This window comes from Tamandua tetradactyla, chromosome 4 (genome assembly GCF_023851605.1).
Source record: "Tamandua tetradactyla isolate mTamTet1 chromosome 4, mTamTet1.pri, whole genome shotgun sequence".
Classification (NCBI taxonomy): Eukaryota; Metazoa; Chordata; class Mammalia; order Pilosa; family Myrmecophagidae; genus Tamandua; species Tamandua tetradactyla.
In genome coordinates this window covers 189,515,243-189,532,403 of record NC_135330.1, presented here as the reverse complement: position 1 = coordinate 189,532,403, position 17,161 = coordinate 189,515,243, and the positions used below count along the sequence as shown (strand labels likewise).

The 17,161-nt window shown below is 37.9% G+C and overlaps 1 protein-coding gene and 1 pseudogene across 1 annotated transcript in view; both read left to right on the top strand.

The window, feature by feature from the left end:
* Nucleotides 1-17,161, top strand: part of MIPEP (mitochondrial intermediate peptidase) — a 208,707-nt gene that overhangs the window by 113,555 nt on the left and 77,991 nt on the right. The gene's annotated exons all lie outside the window — the stretch shown is intronic.
* LOC143679600 (aminoacyl tRNA synthase complex-interacting multifunctional protein 1 pseudogene) lies at nucleotides 1,200-4,364 on the top strand (annotated as a pseudogene).

The window sequence follows — 17,161 nt, the reverse complement described above, 5'->3', positions numbered from 1 at the left end:
AACCCATAAATAACAGCAGAATCAGTGCACAGCTGCATATTTGGGGGCCAGGGTTGAATAGGAAAATCAAATCCAATGACTCCTTTGTGGTTGCTCCCTGCCTGACCAGGGTGGGTAGGGCAGAGCTGGGAGCTGGTGCCTGGGGCCCCTGCAGAGCCTGCAGCTCCCTGGCATGCTTTAGGAGGGCTTGCAAAAGAAGTGGCCTCAGAAGTAGGTCTGAACAGTGAGTAGAAGGGCACTTGCCAGTCAGCTCTCAGCAGCCTCATCCATTTTAATAAAAAAACATTCATTGAGGATGCAATGAGAGATATATTCATCCAGGCAGGAAATATTTGTTGCATTTTTATCATGTACCAGGCACAGTTCTTAGCACCTGGAAGTATCCCAGCACTCATGGCATTTCCTTTTCAGGGACCTAAGGTGGAAGGAAAGGCCAGGGCAGGCTAGCCACCAGGAAGAACCTAGGAAGTCCTGCAAAAACAGGAGAGCACTGGCGTCTGTGGGGAATGGCAAGAAGGCAGATCTGGCTGGCACAGAGGAAGGGGGAGGAGAGAGGAGAGGCAGAAGACCTGGGAAGATAGATTGGGGTGGGATTGTGAATGGCAGCATATCCTAAATAGGAGTTCGGATATTCTCCTAGCACAGATGGGAAGTTGTTAATGATGGTTAGTCAGGAAAGTGACATAATTAAATTTTTGTTTGGGGGAAATAACCCTGGTGTCAGGAATGAAGACGGATTGGAACAGGATGAGATTAAAATCCAAGAGGAGTATCAGTAGTGTCAGGAAGTGGGCATGGTTCCTTAGAGAGGCCCGACTAAAACAATGGCCTGGTGGGACTAGAGTTACAGGCTTTGGGGCATCTCACTTAAGCTGGCAGGAAGCACACCTGGCTCTGAACCCGGCTCTTTCTGCCTTATCTCTCAGGCTGCTGCTCCTGCTCTCCCTGTTCTTGTCTCCAGAATTTGCTCCACGTCTCTGCCCTCATCCTGCCCCGACATCTCTTAATCCCAGCTCTTACTGGAACCCACCTCTGTCACTGGTGTGACTTCCTCAGCATTGCTTGTCACTGGGTTTTGCTGCCTCACTTCCTCTGGGGAATCATATCCTGTCGTCCTGGCCACTGGTTCTCACACCACTCTGCTCCAACGCATATTCTTGTCAGTCCTTGACAGCCAGCTGTCCTTGGACTCGTGGCCCTTGGCCCTTCCTTCCCCTGGCAGGGTTCTAGTGAAGGCTTTTGCAAGCATAGTCCTGAGGAATGGGCTGTGGGGGTGTCTGGGAGAGCAGAAGGTAAGAGCTGTGTGAAAGCCTTTGTTGCAATTGAGGCCTGAGACTGGTTAGACATCGGGGTGGGGAAGAGGAGAAAGTTGACGTGGTGATTCCATGAACAGGGAATTCTGGAAGAGGTCCGAGTTGGAGAGGAGGACAATGCTGAGTTCTTTTTATGAATATAGCTTTGTACATCAAGTGTACAAGTCTGAAATTCAGGAGTCAAGTAGACACTGCAGATATTCAGGAATAATTGGTGTAGACATGGCAGGTTAAATATGGGGAGATTAGAAGCTGCCCATGAGAGAAAAGCAGGAGACATTTAAAAAAAAACACTCTCGCTAAGAAAGGAGCTCTCTGATGAGCTTAGGTTTTTAAAAGATATGAACACAAGTTATAAGAAGAAAATATATATAACTAAGATGACTTCAAAAAAGTATGAGTTTTTCAGACACAAGGTTAAATCTTGGCCTGAAATTTACCACTAACTCTAAAGCCAGTTTTAAAAATATTTTTAAGAGAATATGTAGCAGAGCAAAGAAAGGCTCAAGCCAGTGTCCAGAAGCTGATGTCATGTACAAAAAAAAGGCAAAGCTTCTCAATATGTATTTTATTGCTAAACTCTTTACTAAGAAGAATCATTTTTGAACGACATGGTTTTAAGAGAACAGTGTAAGGTCCAAAGTATACTCCAATGTAGGTAAGATAGGAAGAAGGCATCACGGTGCTTTACATTAATTCAGGTTTCAAGACCCAGATAACACATCCAATGGGCTAAAGGGACTTGCAGACATAATCACTGAAGAATTTAAAACAATTTTGTGGTATCATGGAGAATGGGGGGAAAGTGCCAGAAGGCAAACACATATAAATGCCTTGATTTTCAAAAAGAGCTTGCCTGTTCTTGTCACTAATTAAGCTAAGTACCTTGAGTTTTTTATTTAAAGGGCAGTCCTAGCCTTAAGGACAAGGAGAGAATTCCCTAAAGTCAAATCTTAGTAAGTAAACACCATTAAAGCTCATAAGGAATAATAACAAGTTTGTATCTTTATGTTTAATTTCCTATCTGCATTTCCGGAAAGGATTTTTTTTTTAAATATAAGATATAATCGAGAGAGCTCTCAGGGTACAAGATAATATACCTGTGATTTATTAACTCCTATGAGTATTTTATCTGAACTAAGGCCCAGCACAGCCAATAGATTCTTTGTGTGGGAGAATTTAGAAGTGTGCTTATCAGATTTGCAGGTATCTTACAGCTGTCAGAGGTAACAAATACCAGAGGTACTCATTCTAAATTCGAAGCTGTCCTGACAAGCCTCAACATCAAAGCTGAAGTAGAATTCATTGAAAATTAATTTTAAAACCAATAGCACAAATATTGAAGGACTACAGATTTGGTAGCATTTCATGTGAAAAAAGATCCCAGGTTTTTAGATTTAATGACTCTACCATTAATCAACAGTCTAATGAAGTTTCTCCAAATTTCAATCAGTTTTAGTCCACGTTAGGGGACATATGGTGTCTAAGAAACTAAAGGTTATTATTTCTCTCCCCAGTGGGCACTCTCATGGGTTCTGGCCTTCAGCCCTTCCCACTGCTTCCAGTGAGCACAGCGCTGTCTGTAGATGGGGGAGGTCCCACCCACCTTTTCACATGGGTGATGTCTGCAGTGTCCAAGGGAGGCTGAATGTGCCTGATTTTCTGCTGCTTTTGGCAAAAAATAGCAACCAGCGATGCTGTTCTGAAAAGGTTGGACCAGAAGGGTGCAGAGGCAGACCAAATGATTGAATATCATAAGTAAGGAGTTGCCATTCTTGAAGAGAAGGCAATTTTGCAGGCAACTTTGAAAGGGAAGAAGAAACTTTGTGTTGAAAATGCTGAGCTGAAGAAAGAAGTTGAAGAATGAAAGTGAGCTAATTCTCAGAAATTGGAAATGAAGTGAAACAAATCCCATTCCCATCAGGTAATCAGCTGCAAGCTAGTTCTGTGCTTTCTGAAAATGTGACAGTCTATTCTGATAACAATCCTGTCTTCTGGTACCAGAGAGAGATGAATGGAGGGAAAAGAAGGTGAAAGAGAAGACTGCGAAGAAGGGAGAGATGATGGAGAAAACCCAGCAGCGTCAGTAGCAGAAAGTGTAGATTCTAAGCCAGATGCATCTTCTTCTAGATCTTGGAATTGGTTGTATCCTCACTGCCAGATGCAGTGATGGAGAAGTAACTGTTGGAGAAATAGCCCCAAGAACAGTTTTCATAATGCAAAATCTGATGTGATTTTACGTTGGAACCTGGAACCTGGGAAGATGAGGGTGGTGCTATCTCAGGTAGTGGTGATGCTAGGGAAGTTCCTTGCCCTTCCTAATGCAGCCTAAGGTACAATTTTGTGTGTGTTTTAATATTTCTGAAAGTGGGATCTCTTGTTACTGTCCATTCATATTTAATGGCGTAGTCTACCTTCCTAATCAATCCTGTTGTCCCCTCTAGCTCCAATCTGTTACAAAATCTCCAGGGCTATTTTTGTTTTGAAGCCAAAAAAACCCAACAACTGTTGGGTTCTTGGATTCAAGGAAGTAAGATAGTCTTATTCCCTACACACTGAACTAAAAATTAGAAATGATAAGCACTTCTGCTCTGCAGTTTGAAGGCCTGACCCTTGCCTCTGCCCCCCTCACCCTTAAACCTAAATATCCCGGAGGAATCGGAGCTGCCCCTGGCTTCCAGAGTATTTTGAGTACCTTGAGTTTTTATCTTTTCTCTCACTGCCCTCAAGTTCTGATTACTGAAGGGAGCAGGATCTTTTTTGTCCTTGCTCTAGTTTGTAAGTATACATGTCAGCTTTTAGGTGAATTTCTGAAAATGATCTTGTTTTGCCCAGTACTTCTGCTACTTCTACTTTGTATTTCTAAATCCCTATTCCTATCCCATTTTCTCTGACTGAATACTTCCTAGGATGCTGTGACTCTGTACCAGAATTGAATTAGCTAGTCGCCTGTCTGAAATTTTGTCAAAATATATCTGTAAAACTGTTCAGGTTTTGCTATTTTTCTCTGTGGGAAGATTTTTTTAAAAGTACTGATTTTATTAAGAGTCATAGGGCTATTCTTGTCCTATTTTTCTTCTTAAATAATCTTTTAGAAAATCTTGTAATTTTCTAGAAATTTATCCATTTAATCTGTTTTCGAGTTTGTATTTATATAAGGTTATTTATAGCATTTTCTTTTCCTTCTCATTTTCTTAAATCTGTATTTATATCCTCTTTCCGAAGGAAATATCTCATTTTTTCTCCACTATTCCTCTAATCTTGCCAGAGATTTTTATATTTTATTTTTTATTAGTGTTTTCCCAGAACTAATGCTAACTTTATTTATCCTCTGTTTTGTTTGAGTTTGGTTTTTTTTTTTTTGCATGGGCAGGCACCAGAAAATGAACGTGGGTGTTCTAGTTTGCTGCCTGCTGGAATGCAATATACCAGAAATGGAATGGCTTTTTAAAGGGGAATTTACTAAGTTGCTAGTTTACAGTTCTAAGGCCGAGAAAATGTCCCAATTAAAACAAGTCTATAGAAATGTCCAATCTAAGGCATCTAGAGAAAGATAACCTTGGTTCAGGAAGGCCGTGAAGTTCAGAGTTTCTCTCTCAAGTGGAAGGGCACATGGTGAACATGGTCAGGGTTCCTCTCTCATCTGGCAGAGCACGTGGCGAACACGGTGTCATCTGCTAGCTTCTTCTCCTGGCTTCCTGTTTCATGAAGCTGCCCAGGGAGGCGTATTCCTTCTTCATCTCCAAAGTGCTGGCTGATGGACTCTCTTCTTCATGGTGCTGCAGCATTCCCTGCTCTGTCCCAATTTCCTTCATTCTGCAGAATGTTTCCTGTCTTATAGGACTCCAGAAATTTATCAAGACCCACGCAAATGGGTGGAGACATGTCACCTAAAACACCTTAACAACCACTGTTGATTAAATCACATCTCCAGAGAGATGATCTGATTACAATTTCAAACATACAGTATTGAATAGGGATTATTCTGCCTTTATGAAATGGGATTTAGGTGAAAACATGGCTTTTCTAGGGGACATATATCCTTTCAAACCAGCACACGGGGTATCTGGCATCGCAGGTGAGAACTTTGTCTGCTGAGCCACATGGCCTGCCCTTGTTTGAGTTTTAACATTAGTTTCTGTTTTTACTGTTATTTTGGCCCTCCTCCTCCTTTGTCTCTTCCCTCCCACCAGCGCCCCCCAACCTATTTCTTAAGGTGGACACTAAGCAATTTAAGTTCTAGTCTTCCTATGTAACACAGGCATTTAATGCTATGTATTTTAAACTGTGGATGCAGTGGTTTAGCTGCATGCTACAATTTTGCCACAGTATATTTTGTTATAAATTTTTAAATGTTGTCTGACCAAAGATTTATTTAGAAGTGTACTTTAAAGTTTTTAAACCTTTACAGGAAAGTTATTTATCTTTTTGATATTGATATCCAGTTAGTTAGCCTGTCTGGCATTGATTTCTTCACAGTTTGTTGCAATTAATTTTATACTTCTTTTGTGGTCAGTTTTTTATAAATGTTCTGCCTGGGGTTGAGTAAGTGGTATATTCTGTAATTGTTGGGTCTGGGGTTTTATATAAAGTTATTAAGTTAACCTTTCAATTGTGTTATTCAGATCTTTGATATATAACTAATTTTTTTGACTTAGCAAAAATTGAGAGGTATAAGTTTTCTACCAGACTGGTGGGAGTATCAGTTTTTCCCCTTTGTTCTATCCAGTTTTGCCCTCTATATTTTTTTTTTTTTTTTTTTTTTTTTTTTTTTTTTAAAGGAAAGACAGAGAGAAGGAAGGAAGGATAGAAGGAAGGAAGGGAGGAAGAAAGGGAAACATTTTCTTGTTTTATTGTATTTTGTTTCTCCGTTTTTGGTACATGGGCTGGGGCCGGGAATTGAACCGAGGTCCTCCGGCATAGCAGGCAAGCACTTTGCCCGCTGAGCCACCGCGGCCCGCCCCCTCTATATTTTGAGAATATTTTATGACATGCCTAAAAAGTAGAGAGTTGTTATATCTTTCTGGTAAGCTGTGCCTTTCTTCCTTATCATCCTCTAATCTCCATGATGGTTATTGTCTTAAAAGTCTGTTTTTTTCCCCAGTAATTTTATCACACCAATTATATTACTCATCACAAAATGTAGTCAGTTGATTGTTTTTTAGAAAATGTGACATTTTTAGTATTTTTTTCCCATTAACCACTGCACTAAAAGTAGCTCTAGTTGCCTTTCTCACAAAATATTTATCAAACAATAAATAATACAAGTTAACATTTATTATTTTGTATGATTTTTCTTACTTAATTCTCTTTAGTAGTCTCCAAAATAAAATATATCATTATCCATACTTTATAAATAGGGAAACTGAGGCTTACAAAGATTCAGTAATTTGCTAAAGATAATCCAATATCTTTATTTAAGGGGGTAGGGTCGTGTCAGAAGATCCATTACTTTCACATCAGAATTTCCTTACAGTTCTGTCAAAGTTGATTATATCAGTATTATAACATTGTGTGGTTTTTCTCTCTACAGCTTTTCCTAGTTAAAAATGCTTTACTAGGGTGGGCCACGGTGGCTCAGCAGTCAGACTTCTCACCTACCATGCCGGAGACCTGGGTTTGATTCCAAGTTCCTGCCCATGCCAAAAAAAAAAAGCCTTAATATGGTAGAAAATGGCCTGTATTTCTGAAACTATGTCTCACAAAATAACAGACCCATTTCCATTTTAAGTGGTATTTTTAGAACAGCAAAATTCTAGTGCTTTTATTTTAGAGCTGTTCTGTGCTGTGTCATTACAAGGATTTAGTTTGTTGCTTTCGCTTGTGAAAGTCAGCCCAAGGGTAAAATTGTTTAAGTTCTACTTCCAAGGAAGCATTCAGACTTATAATAAATCTTCTCCTGTCATTCTCTTTCAGGTGATATGAATAAGGATTGATATGAATAAGGATTGAAAATTCTAGAGCAGCTAGAGCTAGATTAGTTTTAGTTAAGTTTCAAGGGTTTTTAAACTTCTTACTTTAAGCTTGAGCTTCTTAGTTATGATCAGAGCAGTGAGCTGGGAGACAGGTCAGACCTGCATCACCACCCCATCTTGGTGCCCTCAGATCAGTCACTAAACGTTCCTGAGGCTCCACTGTTCTTCTTTTGTGTACGCGCGTGCGTGTGCCTGGGCCAGGAATTGAACCCAGGCCCCCTGCATAGCAGGTGAGCATTCTACCACTGAACCACCCGTGCACCCTCAACTACTCCTCTATTAAACATAAATTAAAGTTTAGAAAATGTAAGTTAATAGTACCTCCATACTTCAAACATTTTAGTTTATATTTAGTTTAGTCAAATATAATAATATTTGTTTAAGTGCTTTGCGCTATAAAAATGGTATTATTTGTGATTTTTTAAAGGAATGATATGGAAGTTAGACCTTTACCATGCATTGAAATGTTTAATGTTGAGCCCTCTGTTTCTTTGAGCCATCTGTGGGTCTGTGATAATCAGCATTTCTAAAGCTGCTTTTATCTCTCATCTTTGAGCCCATCTTAGCTTGTTGAAAAGCGTCACTAACAAGCAAGCAAGTGAAAAGCAATAGTATTTCCTATTCTTTGGATATCTTGCCAAAGATTTGGATATCTTGCCTGATTTAGAGCAAGATTTTGTTTCTTTGGGTCTAGGCAGAATTTTCACTATATTGATTATGTGGCATCTGCCTTATTGGCTTTTTTAGACACACTGCAGCCCCATTGTTTTCCTGTGTAGACACATGTTGAGATTTAATGGAGTCATACACCAGCTGCTCTAGGCGATCCGACTCAGATATCTAAGCTGCTGAATGTAGCCTGGGAAGTTTTGATGCTTGGCTTTATGCCTCTGAAGTATTTTTTTGTTTTGGGTGACCAGGTCTTAAAAAGTTGTACATCATTTGGGCCAGTGTGTCCCCAGGGACCATCTATGATAGGAGTTCTTTGCTTTAGGAGATGCTGAATTATTACCATAACAAAGATTTGAGCCAGGGACTGTCTTAACTTTTAGTATTTATTCAGCCTCTACTATACTAAATTTTCTAAATAGTCATCATGAAACTAGATATTTTATCACAGTGCCTTGGCACTGTAAGAATCTGATACCAAACTCTTAACACAGCATTATTTAAATTAGACCAGTGAGATTGTTAAATGATGGTTATTAATGTAAATAATGTCGTGGGGAAACATGCAGAGAATTCAATAGTGCTAAGTTTGCTAAAGCATTTGTGGGTTGTGTTTTCTGTTTTTTTTTTACATTATTTCTAATATTTTCCAGCAACCTTATGTTGACTTAATATAATAGAAAGCTTATTTTATTTTAAAACATTTTTGCTATTATATATGGTTGACAAACATTGCAGCTTTTTTTAAATTCCAAGAATAAAGTAAACAGCTTTCTTTCTGCTGTGAGGCATCTATCATATGCATGGTGTTTGGCAGATCTGAAGCTGTGGGTAGAGTTAGAAACTAGGGTGGCTGTGTAATTTATTGTCCAAACCACAACGCTTTTAAGAAGGGACAGGAGTGCTGTTTTTATTCTCATCAAGATAACAGGCCTGAACGGGAACTGCTCAGGTGTGCGGCCACCTCGCCGTCATCGCACTCAGAGAGTCAGGTAGTTGGTTAGGTGCAGGGACCACAGTTCCTTCCAGTTAGTTAATAGGTTTCACCAGTCGTTTTCAGTTACCTCATTGAAATTCATACCAATTTTGTGAGGAAGTATTTTTATCCTTATTTTACACATGAGAAAATAGAAGACACCAAGAGACTTTTCTGCAGTCACAAAGCAAATTAGTAACAAAAGAAAATCCAGCTAATCTCAAGCCTGCCCTCTCTCTTGCACCTTCTTATGGAGACAGTTTTTCTGCTTGTGAAAGTAGGGTTTGTTTTTCATGTTTGGGGCTTTTTTTCCAAGTCACTTTGATGCCCTTTTCTTCCTAAGTCAGGGTATCTCCGACTTCAATGTACAGACAGCTCACCTGGGGATCTTATTAAAATGCAAATTAAGATTCATTAGGTCTGAAGTGGGACCTGAGATTCTGCATATGTGACAAGCTCCCAGTGATGCTGAGCCTTCTGGTCGCTAGTTGCTTTGGGCTTTATATAGCTGGATAATTATCATCCTTATAATTCATATTTGGGTAGAAAAGTAATTATAATTCTAAGTAGGAATCCAGAATTTACCTTTTTCTTTTTGATAAAGAAGGGGTCACTTTTGTAGTCTCTTATTTTTCCTTTTTGCCCATGACTGTGTTCTGGCTTAAAAAAAAACAAATAAGTGAGTGCTGAGACTCATCAAAGCAAAGCTATGTGCTTTGGGTTCACAGAAGAAAGTGGGGGATGTCCATCCCCCAGGTGCTTTAAGGGGACCTTTCAAACCAAAATAGACTGACTGTACCCTCACAGAGTTTGGTTAGCAGTTGGAAATTTAAACCACTAGATGCATCAATGTATGTAATATGAATAAATTAATTAAATACTAGGAATAGAAATTCACTCCCTAGCAGACCTAGGTGGGGTGGGGTCATATAGGCAGCTAGTACTCTAAGTGTGAAGTCAATTCTTTGTAGTTTTATACATCTTTGGCATATATTGCTAGACAGACTGAATTCTCATTGTTGTCATCATATAAAGCCAGATCTCAGTTCTTCAGAAAGAAATGACATTTTTGTTTTTAAAGAAAAAGAAAATGTGGAAAAATACAGGTTGATCTATTAAAATAAACAAATTTGGTCCCCGTAGTTAATTATTGGCACACTGTATTCCAATTGTAGAAACATTTTGGCCATTTTTCTGTTCATCAGTGGCAAAGAAAAAACAAAAACCAGACAGCACCAAAACAACCCACATTGTTTTCCTGTAAGTTATAGACAGGGTGGCTCTTTGCAGTTCAGACACCACCACTACGATTAGACAAGAGGCATAATTAATTTTTAGGGTGGTTGGTCGCCTTGCAGTAGTCTTTTCAGATGTTATGAATGATTACCATCTCCTAGATTCCTAAATTGCTTTATTGGTACCTCAATTGTGGCACTTGGCACACTTTTCCTTGCATTATTAACACTGACATACTTCCCTTTTCCCATTTCTGGTGACAGGATCTGGGTTGGATTCGTTGTTGTGTCACCCACCCTGCTTTTCAGGGCGCCTTGCACACCGTGGGATGTTCAGTAAAGATTAGTTGAGTGCATCTCACTGGCGAACCCTGCTTTTATGCTGTATCTTCTACCTCAAGGCAGGCCTGGGACTAACCAGTATCCGACCACAGCTACTTCAGACCCAAGCTGTCTCTGCAGAGACAGGTTTTTTTTTTTTTTTAAGGAAAAAAACCAACAAACATCAATTATGCAAGGTATAAAGTTCACTCAGTAAATAGCAGCTTGAAATAAATTCTCATTAAGATTCACAAACTTGGTTCAAAATGGTGCAGATTGTTTCAGAAATGGTTTCTGAACAATGTTATTTGTAAAAATTGCAGATTGTTGAGCTTTAAGAATATAGCTAGATTTACTGTTGTGTTTAAGTGAAATGCATCAGTGAACAGATACTATAACTGAAAAATAGCCAAGTGGAAATCTGCCTCCTTTTATATGAAAAGTGGAAACTGCAGGCAGGAGATGTGGGGTCATTTTTAATACTTCTGTCTGTCGCGTGATGGAGAAACAGCAGGTGTTTTGGAACTGACATGCCGGGAGGAACTTTGTGGATCAGTTCATATAATGAACAGAGACAAATAAAACAAAACAACCCAGTGCCTTTCTGTACCACTATCCATTTGTTCCCTGACCGTGAAGTAAAGAAATTAGTGTGTTCCCTTTCATTAGCTTCATCAACCAGAAGTGACCACTATGACTGAAGCAGCTGGTAGCATGCTGGGGCCAAGTTCACAGAAACCTGGGCAATGTGCAGTGGTTGGGGGAAATGTGAGTGCCAAGAGGGGATTTAGGAGAGCTGAAAAGGTACTTTCTAAAGAAAGTGTTATACATACAGGGTTGGGAAGAAGGTTAAAAATTAGTGAGGATGTTACAACTTGTATTTATTCATGAAATTCTTTAAGAACTTTTATAATAATTTTATTTTATTAATGAAAGTTTAAATATAATTGCTTTAACAAATTGCTTACCAACTCGTGTCCTATACATTAAATCTCCTGATCATAAAGAATGAATTACAAGGGTGGGGGTTGGGGGGTAGAGTGAGGGTTCTATGCTCTAATAATTTTGGAAGATGGGAAAAACAGTTCAATGGGCTCCATATTCTAGGACCACTCATAGCTTTTAATATGCTAATATGCATTGGAAATCCCAGGAAAGGAAGTTACTTGAGTGAATCTTTACTGAAAAACCTAATCTGGTTTTGTTGCTGTGTCTTCTTCCACAAGGCAGGTCCTCTGTTCAATAAACATAGGCTGGGAAGTAAACACACAGCCAGTATAAAAAGAAAATTGTAAAGAGGATATTAAATGTTTCTCCAACTTATTTAGCAACTTAACCCTTTTTTGGGTTTAATCATTTTTGGGGACTTAATCGTTTTTAAATGATTTACCTATAAACCTCTTCAGGAAGAGATGCACAGCACACTGTGGAATACTTTGAAGATTTGTTTGTTTTTTGTTTTTGAAATAAGTGAAAAAAATCACTCTATCTCAGGTAAAATATATGCCATCATATATATGTGGATATTCAGAGTTCTCTATCAAAAATTTTGAGATGAGATGTTGTGAAATTCAGAATTTTCTGGACTGTAGAAAAGTAAAATGGTTTGTAAACCGTATGTTGTGAATTAAAAGAAAACAACAGCCTATTCTAGAGGCTACTCTTAGGCAAGCTTTTTTTTTTTATTAATTAAAAAAAAATTATCTAACACAACATTTAGAAATCATTACATTCTACATATGCAATCAGTAATTCTTAATATCATCACATAGATGTATGATCATCATTTCCTAGTACATTTGCATCAATTTAGAAAAAGAAATAGCAAGACAACAGAAAAAGAAATAAAATGATAGTATTAATATAGAGAAAAAATAAAAATGAAAAATACAAAAAATATATAAACAAACAAACAAAAAAAACTATAGCTCAGATGCAGCTTCATTCAGTGTTTTAACATAATTACATTACAATTAGGTAGTATTGTGCTGTCCATTTTTGAGTTTTTTTATCTAGTCCTGTTGCACAGTCTGTATCCCTTCAGCTCCAATTACCCATTATCTTACCCTGTTTCTAACTCCTGCTCGTCTCTGTTACCAATGACATAGTCCAAATTTATTCTCAAATGTCGGTTCACATCAGTGGGACCATACAGTATTTGTCCTTTAGTTTTTGGCTAGACTCACTCAGCATAATGTTCTCTAGGTCCATCTATGTTATTACATGCTTCATAAGTTTATCTTGTCTTAAAGCTGCATAATATTCCATCGTGTGTATATACCACAGTTTGTTTAGCCACTCGTCTGTTGATGGAAATTTTGGCTGTTTCTATCTCTTTGCAATTGTAAATAATGCTGCTATAAACATTGGTATGCAAATGTCTGTTTGTGTCTTTGCCCTTAAGTCCTTTGAGTAGATTCCCAGCAATGGTATTGCTGGGTCATATGGCAATTCTATATTCAGCTTTTTGAGGAACCGCCAAACTGCCTTCCATAGTGGTTGCACCATTTGACATTCCCACGAACAGTGGATAAGTGTGCCTCTTTCTCCACATCCTCTCCAGCACTTGTCATTTTTTGTTTTGTTGATAATGGCCATTCTGGTGGGTGTGAGATGATATCTCATTGTGGTTTTGATTTGCATTTCTCTAATGGCCAGGGACATTGAGCATCTCTTCATGTGCCTTTTGGCCATTTGTATTTCCTCTTCTGATAGGTGTCTGTTCAAGTCTTTTTCCTATTTTGTAATTGGGTTGGCTGTCTTTTTGTTGTTGAGTTGAACAATCTCTTTATAAATTCTGGATACTAGACCTTTATCTGATATGTTGTTTCCAAATATTGTCTCCCATTGTGTAGGCTGTCTTTCTACTTTCTTGATGAAGTTCTTTGATGCACAAAACTGTTTAATTTTGAGGAGCTCCCATTTATTTCTTTCTTTCTTCAGTGCTCTTGCTTGAGGTTTAAGGTCCATAAAACGGCCTCCAATTGTACGATTCCTAAGAGATCTCCCTACATTTTCCTCTAACTGTTTTATGGTCTTAGACCTAATGTTTAGATCTTTGATCCATTTTGAGTTAACTTTTGTATAGGGTGTGAGACATGGGTCTTCTTTCATTCTTTTGCATATGGATATCCAATTCTCTAGGCACCATTTATTGAAGAGACTGTTCTGTCCCAGGTGAGTTGGCTTGACTGCCTTATCAAAGATCAAATGTCCATAGATGAGAGGGTCTATATCTGAGCACTCTATTCGATTCCATTGGTCGATATATCTATCTTTATGCCAGTACCATGCTGTTTTGACCACTGTGGCTTCATAATATGCCTTAAAGTCCGGCAGCGTGAGACCTTCAGCTTCGTTTTTTTTCCTCAAGATACTTTTAGCAATTCGGGGCACCCTGCCCTTCCAGATAAATTTGCTTATTGGTTTTTCTATTTCTGAAAAATAAGTTGTTGGGATTTTGATTGGTATTGCATTGAATCTGTAAATTAATTTAGGTAGAATTGACATTTTAACTATATTTAGTCTTCCAATTCATGAACACGGTATGCCCTTTCATCTATTTAGGTCTTCTGTGATTTATTTTAACAGTTTTTTGTAGTTTTCTTTGTATAGGTCTTTTGTCTCTTTAGTTAAATTTATTCCTAGGTATTTTATTCTTTTAGTTGCAATTGTAAATGGAATTCATTTCTTGATTTCCCCCTTAGCTTGTTCATTGCTAGTGTATAGAAACACTACAGATTTTTGAATGTTGGTCTTGTAACCTGCTACTTTGCTGTACTCATTTATTAGCTCTAGTAGTTTTGTTGTAGATTTTTCCGGGTTTTCGATGTATAGTATCATATCGTCTGCAAACAGTGATAGTTTTACTTCTTCCTTTCCAATTTTGATGCCTTGTATTTCTTTTTCTTGTCTAATTTCTGGCTAGAACCTCCAACACGATGTTGAATAATAGTGGTGATAATGGACATCCTTGTCTTGTTCCTGATTTTAGGGGGAAAGTTTTCAATTTTTCCCCATTGAGGATGATATCAGCTGTGGGTTTTTCATATATTCCCTCTATCATTTTAAGGAAGTTCCCTTGTATTCCTATCCTTTGAAGTGTTTTCAACAGGAAAGGATGTTGAATCTTGTCAAATGCCTTCTCTGCATTAATTGAGATGATCATGTGATTTTTCTGCTTTGATTTGTTGATATGGTGTATTACATTAATTGATTTTCTTATGTTGAACCATCCTTGCATACCTGGGATGAATCCTACTTGGTCATGATGTATAATTCTTTTAATGTATTGCTGGATTCGATTTGCTAGAATTTTGTTGAGGATTTTTGCATCTATATTCATTAGAGAGATTGGCCTGTAGTTTTCTTTTTATGTAATATCTTTGCCTGGTTTTGGTATGAGGGTGATGTTGGCTTCATAGAATGAATTAGGTAGCTTTCCCTCCACTTCGATTTTTTTGAAGAGTTTGAGCAGAATTGGTACTAATTCTTTCTGGAATGTTTGTTAGAATTCACATGTGAAGCCGTCTTCTCCTGGACTTTTCTTTTTGGGAAGCTTTTGAATGACTGATTCAATTTCTTTACTTGTGATTGGTTTGTTGAGGTCATCTATTTCTTCTTGAGTCAAAGCTGGTTGTTCATCCCTTTCTAGGAACTTGTCCATTTCATCTACATTGTTGTATTTATTAGCGTAAAGTTGTTCATAGTATCCTGTTATTACCTCCTTTATTTCTGCGAGGTCAGTGGTTATGTCTCCTCTTCCATTTCTGATCTTATTTATTTGCGTCCTCTCTCTTCTTCTTTTTGTCAATCTTGCTAAGGGCCCATCAATCTTGTTGATTTTCTCATAGAACCAACTTCTGGTCTTATTGATTTTCTCTATTGTTTTCATGTTCTCAATTTCATTTATTTCTGCTCTAATCTTTGTTATTTCTTTCCTTTTGCTTGCTTTGGGGTTAGCTTGCTGTTCTTTCTCCAGTTCTTCCAAGTGGACAGTTAATTCCTGAATTTTTGCCCTTTCTTCTTTTCTGATACAGGCATTTAGGGCAATAAATTTCCCTCTTAGCACTGCCTTTGCTGCGTCCCATAGGTTTTGATATGTTGTGTTTTCATTTTCATTCACCTCGAGATATTTACTAATTTCTCTTGTAATTTCTTCCTTGACCCACTGGTTGTTTAAGAGTGTGTTGTTGAGCCTCCACGTATTTGTGAATGTTCTGGCACTCTGCCTATTATTGATTTCCAACTTCATTCCTTTATGATCCGAGAAAGTGTTGCATATGTTTTCAATCTTTTTAAATTTGTTGAGGCTTGCTTTGTGACCCAGCATATGGTCTATCTTTGAGAATGATCCATGAGCACTTGAGAAAAAGGTGTATCCTGCTGTTGTGGGGTGTAATGTCCTATGAATGTCTGTTAAGTCTAGCTCATTTATTGTAATATTCAAATTCTCTGTTTCTTTATTGATCCTCTGTCTAGATGGTCTGTCCATTGATGAGAGTGGGGAATTGAAGTTTCCGACTATTATGGTAGATGTGTCTATTTCCCTTTTCAGTAATTGCATTGTATTCCTCATATATTTTGGGGCATTCTGATTCAGTGCATAAATATTTATGATTGTTATGTCTTCTTGTTTAATTGTTCCTTTTATTAGTAGATAGTATCCTTCTTTGTCTCTTTTAACTGTTTTACATTTGAAGTCTAATTTGTTGAATATTAGTATAGCTACTCCTGCTCTTTTCTGGTTGTTATTTGCATGAAATATCTTTTCCCAACCTTTCACTTTCAGCCTATGTTTATCTTTGGGTCTAAGATGTGTTTCCTGTAGACAGCATATAGAAGGATCCTGTTTTTAATCCATTCTGCCAGTCTATGTCTTTTGATTGGGAAATTCAGTCCATTAACATTTAGTGTTAATACTATTTGGATAATACTTTCCTCTACCATTTTGCCTTTTGTATTATATATATATCATATCTGATTTTCCTTCTTTCTACACTCTTCTCCATACCTCTCTCTTCTGTCTTTTCGTATCTGACTCTAGTGCTCCATTTAGTATTTCTTGCAGAGCTGGTCTCTTGGTCACAAATTCTCTCAGTGACTTTTTGTCTGAAAATGTTTTAATTTCTCCCTCATTTTTGAAGGACAATTTTGCTGGATATAGAAGTCTTGGTTGGCAGTTTTTCTCTTTTAGTAATTTAAATATATCATCCCACTGTCTTCTAGCTTCCATGGTTTCTGCTGAGAAATCTACACATAGTCTTATTGGGTTTCCCTTGTATGTGATGGATTGTTTTTCTCTTGCTGCTTTCAAGATCCTCTCTTTCTCTTTGACCTCTGACATTCTAACTAGTAAGTGTCTTGGAGAACGCCTATTTGGGTCTAATCTCTTTGGGGTGCGTTGCACTTCTTGAATCTGTAATTTTAGGTCTTTCATAAGAGTCAGAAAAGTTTCAGTGATAATTTCTTCCACTAGTTTTTCTCCTCCTTTTCCTTCTCTTCTCCTTCTGGGACACCCACAACACATATATTTGTGCACTTCATATTATCATTGAATTCCCTGAGCCCCTGCTCAAATTTTTCCATTCTTTTCCCTATAGTTTCTGTTTCTTTTTGGATTTCAGATGTTCCATCCTCCAGATCACTAATTCTAGCCTCTATCTCTTGAAA